Here is a 6,396-nt window from a genome sequence, read left to right as displayed (position 1 = left end):
TGCTATTGGAGATTGATATCTCATTGTTGCATATTGTACTTTACATATATTGTAGATCTCCTTTATCTTGTTTGTTTATGGGAAAATGCAATGCAAGACTTTAGACTCTACTATGAGGCTTTTCTTGCAGGCCAGCCTTTTTCAAACATTAATTGTAGTGTGCTATATTGAAATAGCTTTAGTAATTCCATTTTATCCTTATCCACCTTTTTGTGATGTTCATTTCCAACTCTTTTAAATCTTTAATCTGATTATTGGAATGTAACAAGACTACCCTCCCAACCCCAACCTCAATGTCTCTCAATCCTCTTTACCAATAAGAAACAAGGTGTCTCAATCAATACAGCCTTTAACTATGTATTCACTGTGTACAAACCAAGGTTCAAGATCCTTGTACTGATTGAGAGCCTTGGACCTGATCTATTTTGCACTCACATGCCTTGCTAAAGAAATAATCGTCTGGATGAGTCTTGGAATTCTTATTTCTCTGTAACAGTTTCTGCTGAGCCATCCAAAAGGATATTTCAAGTTTATGTGTGACAATTGGACTTTCATAGAAGATGCTCGTTCCATGGTAGAATGCTCCAGTAAGATTTCCACTGAGGAACTTTTTGGGTGAAGGAAACCCCATCCCCCAAAACCATATCCAAATGGCTACCTTTATAGACGTGAGTACTCCCTGATGAGAGTACATGGGTGCTGGCTCTAGTAGAATAGTTGGCAAAGTAAAGTATATCACTGATTATTAACATTCTACTCACAGAAGAAATTAAATTAAGATGATAGCTCAGTGATTCATGTTTTCCCTTAATTTTGAGGATTTTACAAAAACTGCTTCAAGTGCCCATTATGATAGTGAAAATGTGAGACCAAAATGCATTTTTAAAGTGAATGATTGGAAAACTTGGATGAAAAAGGTAGAAATGCTAAATCAAAATATATTTGAAATGCTTAGATGCATTTTTCTGTGATATGAATAGAAAGATTACCTGTATATAGTTAGAGAAAATTAAGAAATCCAATCATGTACTAATATTTCAGGCAACAGACTGAAAGATGCCTTGACTAGGCAGGTACTGACTAGCTTTGTACATGGTTTCTTAGACAAATATATATTTATAAAGTTTTAGTTGTCCTTCTAATTCTTCATGAATGGTCTATTAGTATAGCCAGCTGATGGGAATCCACTGAGGCTCTGCTTTTATGACCAACATGAAATCCTGATATATAAGAAAATAGCCAAAAATACCAAGAAAACCAGAATAGATGCCATCTGAGTTTATGCCATATGTCATGTTTATTGCTCAGATGTCATTAATACTTTCAGAGTTTGTGGTTTCATGTCCAGGATTCACATCCTCCCAGTCTGGGCTACCTCCAAGAGAGAGTCTATCTGGTGTCAAAGAGGTTTTCTTGGTATTTACCATGCTCTAAGTATCTTATAATTTTAGTGTCTGCCTCCATCTCAGCTCATGAAACAAATTTATATGCCTGGTCATCTCTTTCATCTTCCCTTGGTTTCTATGAGGTAAATGGAATTGTGATCTCAAACATAGTGAAATTTAATTCTATGAATCTGTTCTTCAACTTTCTTTGGCCAATACCCTGGGGTTCCTATCAATACTAATGTCTTATAAGGAGTCATTTTTTTGGCTACTTCTTCATATATCAGGGTTTCATGTTGGTCATATTCTGTATTTTGAGTCATGAGATGCATTATCTCTTTCTTTTTGTCCCCTTCTGCTTATAGTTGCACAAAAAGGCCTTGGTTTTTCCCAGTGTCTTCCAACAACAAGTCTTTCTTTTCTCTTCCAGATTCTGCTTTGAGATAGGAATGACACTTTCTTCCTTTTTTTTTACTTGCTTAGCCATCAGTTTGGATCTTGGAGGTTGACAGTCTGTAAAATGTCTCCTTTTGAAAACTTCAGCTTTGCCTCATTTTATGGAATTAGGCGTTCGTTGTAGAAATCATAATCAAAATGGTACTTTAGAAATACCTGCTAAGAAGTGGTGGTGTCTCTGTAGCTGGGCAGGATTGTCAGTGTGACACTGCCACTGCCACTGATGAGAGCTCTTTGGGAGCTCTTATAACTCCTTGAGGTTGTTCCCAAGCTATTGTCCATTGACCTACTTAATGACAACTGCCACATGAAGAAGACCCTGCTGATCTATCATTTCTTCATGAAAGATTCAGGCAATTACCAAGTCATTATTCTTAACCTTCAGTGTCACATCTAAGGGCTCTCCTACTCTCTTGTGGATATCAAGTCTAGAAATAGTATCTACTGGTGGCAGTTTGTTCACCGAGAAATGATTAATTTCTTGGCTAGATGAAGTTGAATCATAACACTTTGATGCCACGATCATAGACCTCCAAAACTAGCTGAAAGTGAGGATCCTTGAGAATACTAACCAGCCCTGTGATGTTTTTTCATCTACATTTTTGAAAAGGCTGATGTCTTCAAGACTTTCATTCACCAGTTCCAAATTATTAGCACTGACAGCTTCAAGTTTAAGATCTTCTAGTCTCTCATGAATATTAGGGAAGGATTTTATAATTAAATTCTTCATGATAATCTTGAAGAAAATGAGGCGAATTTCTGTCCCTGCAGATGAGAGCAACTCAGTGAGGTTGTCTAAACCTGCTGCATCTTTTTGGAGGATGTACTGGAGTGAGGAATACTTGAGACAGGGAGACCAAAGCTATAACAGTCCAGGCAGTGTGTGGTGAATTCTTAAATTAAGCCAGTGGCAGCTCTCACCCCATGACCCTGGCCATCACTCCAGCCCTCAGCCCCTTGCTGCCACTACCACTGATGCCCCCTGTGGACCAAGTCCCAAGTAGGGTTGCAAATGCATAGAGGTGCTGGGGCTGGACTCCCCTTGACATGGCTTGGTTTCAGTGTCCCCTCCCATCCCTTGTTTTTTCCCCAATAAAATCCAAGGCAAGAGTCTTAGTTTGATATTGTCAGAAGAGGGAGCCTTGTGAGATTTGAAGAGGGGTAAAAATATTTGGAGTATCAGCTGTAGTGAGTGGGAGAACGAATCCATCAGAGATGTTTAAAAGGATTGCTATGCACTGAAGGCTCAGTTGAGATTATGTAATATAAAAATGGAGTGGGCCCAGTCAGCGTGGGTTTCTGAATTTCTCAAGTTCCAGGCTACAATTGTGTCACCCATACTCTAACCAGGATCAGGAGCTTGATAATCTTAGACCAGGAAGGCAATGATCAGACTTTGCCTTGATTCAGGCAGTTTTGGACACACTGGAAGTTTGAAGGTTCCTGAGGAGCCTTTGAGATCTTTGAATAAGACAATATCTTCACATGCTGTAAAAACCTGCTCAGGGCAAATGACTTTGAATGTGATAATAGAAATGCCCTGAGATTAAACATCCATCACATATGCCACAACGAATGCCAAAAAGTACAGAGGAAAAAGGGTTCATTTTCCAATATGCTTCCTAGCCCACCCTCCTGGGAAGTTACTGCCACAATCTTTAAACTAGCACAGTGTGTGTGTGTGTGTGTGTGTGTGTGTGTGTTAAACCTACAACATCACTTATACTTTGAAGATGCACTGGAATTAGTAAAAAGTACCTGTATTATGCATTCTTTTTTGTACTCACTGGAAGAAGGGAAGGATGGATTGAAATGAAATCCTCTGTTACTTGTTCTTGGAAGGTCCAATGTGTATCCAGCAAGTGATAGACACCTCAAAAGCTAATGACGCAAATGCCCAAGTTATCTTTTGTTCCTATCATTCTGAGTTTCCTTCAGGGTTGACCTATACCTTAAAAAAGGTGCCTGGGAGATGTATCTAAATTCAGTGATCTTAAGATCCATGTCTATGAGCTGGAAGAACCCTTCCTTAAGAGATTGATAAGTTCAAATCCCTTCCAAGAAGTGAACTAAATGGCTTTGAACTCAGGTCTTCTGTCTCCAGATCCACCTTTCTTTCTAATACATAATACTTCTCTTTTCCTTGCTCCTGTGGTAAGGGATAAATGGTGTATATATTCCTTCAAAGGAATCTTATAAAATCATTTGATTTTTAGTCATGTCTGCCTCTTTATGATCTCACTGTCCAAGAGGTTTTCTTGGCAAAGGTATTGGAGTTTGTAGCACTTGTTTTTGTAGTGGCAAGGACCTGGAACCTGAGTGAATGCCCATCAGTTAGGGAATGGCTGAATAAGTTATGGCATAAGAATGTTATGGAATATTATTGTTCTGTAAGAAATGATCAGCAGGAGGATTTCAGAGAGAACTGGGGAGACTACATGAACTGATGCTAACTGAAGTGAGTAGAACCAGGATGGATAACCACTTAACAATTCCTGGTCTCCCCTTCCTTTTTCACTCCCCTGCCTCCACCCACCAGAATCGTCATTTCCTATACAACACATCAGGACTTGCACAAAGAGTAGGTGGGGGCCATTCTTTCTCCAAGCTTATATATTAATAGAGTATGGTCCAATTACTATTTAGCCTTATGTGCTTGGGACCTCAGTGCATCAACTCAAGCCTCAGCCCATTACATCCATTGTATATGGCAATAGCAAAATTATATGATGATCAATTCTGACAAATGTGGTTCTTTTCAACAATGAGTTGATTCAGGCCACTTCCAATGAGCTTGTGATGGAGAGAGTCATCTACCTTCAGAGAGAGGACTGTAGGAACTGAATGTGGATCACAACTGGTATGTTTACCTTTTTTATTGTTTGCTTGCTTTTTTCCCTTTTGATCTGATTTTTCTTGTGCAGCATGATAAAGCTGGAACTATGTTTAGAAGAATTGCACATGTTTAGCATATATTGGATTACTCACTGTCTAGGGAGGGGTGTAGGGAGAAGGGAGGGAGGAAAATTGGGAACATAAGGTTTTGCACCGGTGAATGTTGAAAACTATCTTTGCATATATTTTGAAAATAAAAAGCTATTATTTAAAAACAAAACAAAACAGAACAAAAAACAAAGATACTGGAATAGTCTGCCATTTTCTTCTCCAGTGAATTAAGGCAAAGAGCAGTGAAATGACTGGCCCAGGATCACATAGCTAGTATATGTTTGAGGCTAGACTTGAACTTGGATCTTCCCAATGCTAGGCACATCACTATTTAGTTGCCCCAACAAAACCATAGACATGACAAATAGATGCTTAAATTCATTCCATGATAAAAGAAGCATGTGTGGACCTCCCCAAAAATAATATCTGAGGATGATGAGAGTCTATCCATCAGTTGTAAGGCGAGGGAAAAATATTCAATAAGGTTATTTAGTTACCATGGTGACAGTTAATATTCTCTTGTTGGTTCACTAGTTAAACATTATGGCCCAGTTGGGCCTCTTGGCTTTTGTTTTTTTTTCTTCATTGAATCAATAAAGGAGCTACATAGTCAGCCTGGACATTAAATTTATAGAACAGTCACAATATCTTTTGAGTTAAAATTCACACCACCTTCATCAAACAGGACTTAGGTTATTGCTCCTCCTACAACTTTTTACCCTGGCTAAGGCCCTAAGGTATCAGGGCACAGGATCATCCCTATATTTTAGTTATCTTTCACTAATTAAAATGGTATAGGGAAAATAGAAATGAAAGGAAGATATGTTTATACTTTACTCTTCATTCACCTCCCAACTCGACTTTGATTTTCCTGCTCTTTATCATCATGACTCAGCTGCCTTTTTAACTTGAAACTTCCTTCAGTGCCTGGGGCTTTTGTTCCTTAGAACATCTCTCCACCATACCCAATGGGAGCATTGCTGAGTTCCTTCTAAGGACCCTTACTTTCATAGCCCCAGACAGCCATGCTTCATTGTCCTCTTAGCTATGTTTCTGACTCCCGGATTTTACCAAGGCCCAGCAGGGTACCCATTGCGCTCCATCACTTCCTTGCTTTTCAGTTCTTTTTTATGTATTATTGACCCCATTCAAATTTAAACACATTGAAGGAATGTCTTCCTTTTTACATGAATTTGTATTCCCAGCACTTAGCACACAGCTTGGAACATATTAAGCGCTTAATAAATTTGTGCCTGCCTACTTCCAGTTCTTTAGAATTAAATAGTTTTTTTTTTTTTTTTTAACAAAGGAGGAAACTGACACTCACAGAAGGCCCATAAGGTCTTCAAAGATGGAAGGCATCTTAGAGCTCATTTCACTCAACCACATCCTTTGACAGCTGAAGAGCAGGCAGAGAGAGAAAAAAGTGGGGAGAGGGGAGAGTGACAGAGTGAAGGAGACAGAAAGGGAGAGAGGGGAAGAGAAAAAGAGAGAGAGGGAGAGAGAGAGAGAGAGAGAGAGAGAGAGAGAGACAGACAGACAGACAGACAGACAGACAAGAGACAGAGAGAGAGAGAGAAAGAGAACTCCATTCAATCAAAAACTAGCA

At 39.1% G+C, this 6,396-nt stretch overlaps 1 pseudogene; it reads right to left on the bottom strand.

The window, feature by feature from the left end:
• Positions 1–1,297: 1,297 nt before the first annotated feature.
• Positions 1,298–2,890, bottom strand: LOC127542763 (protein PALS2-like; annotated as a pseudogene).
• Positions 2,891–6,396: the final 3,506 nt, after the last annotated feature.

The sequence above is a fragment of the Antechinus flavipes genome, chromosome X, assembly GCF_016432865.1.
Source record: "Antechinus flavipes isolate AdamAnt ecotype Samford, QLD, Australia chromosome X, AdamAnt_v2, whole genome shotgun sequence".
NCBI classification, from domain to species: domain Eukaryota; kingdom Metazoa; phylum Chordata; class Mammalia; order Dasyuromorphia; family Dasyuridae; genus Antechinus; species Antechinus flavipes.
This window is presented reverse-complemented; position numbering and strand designations above follow the sequence as displayed.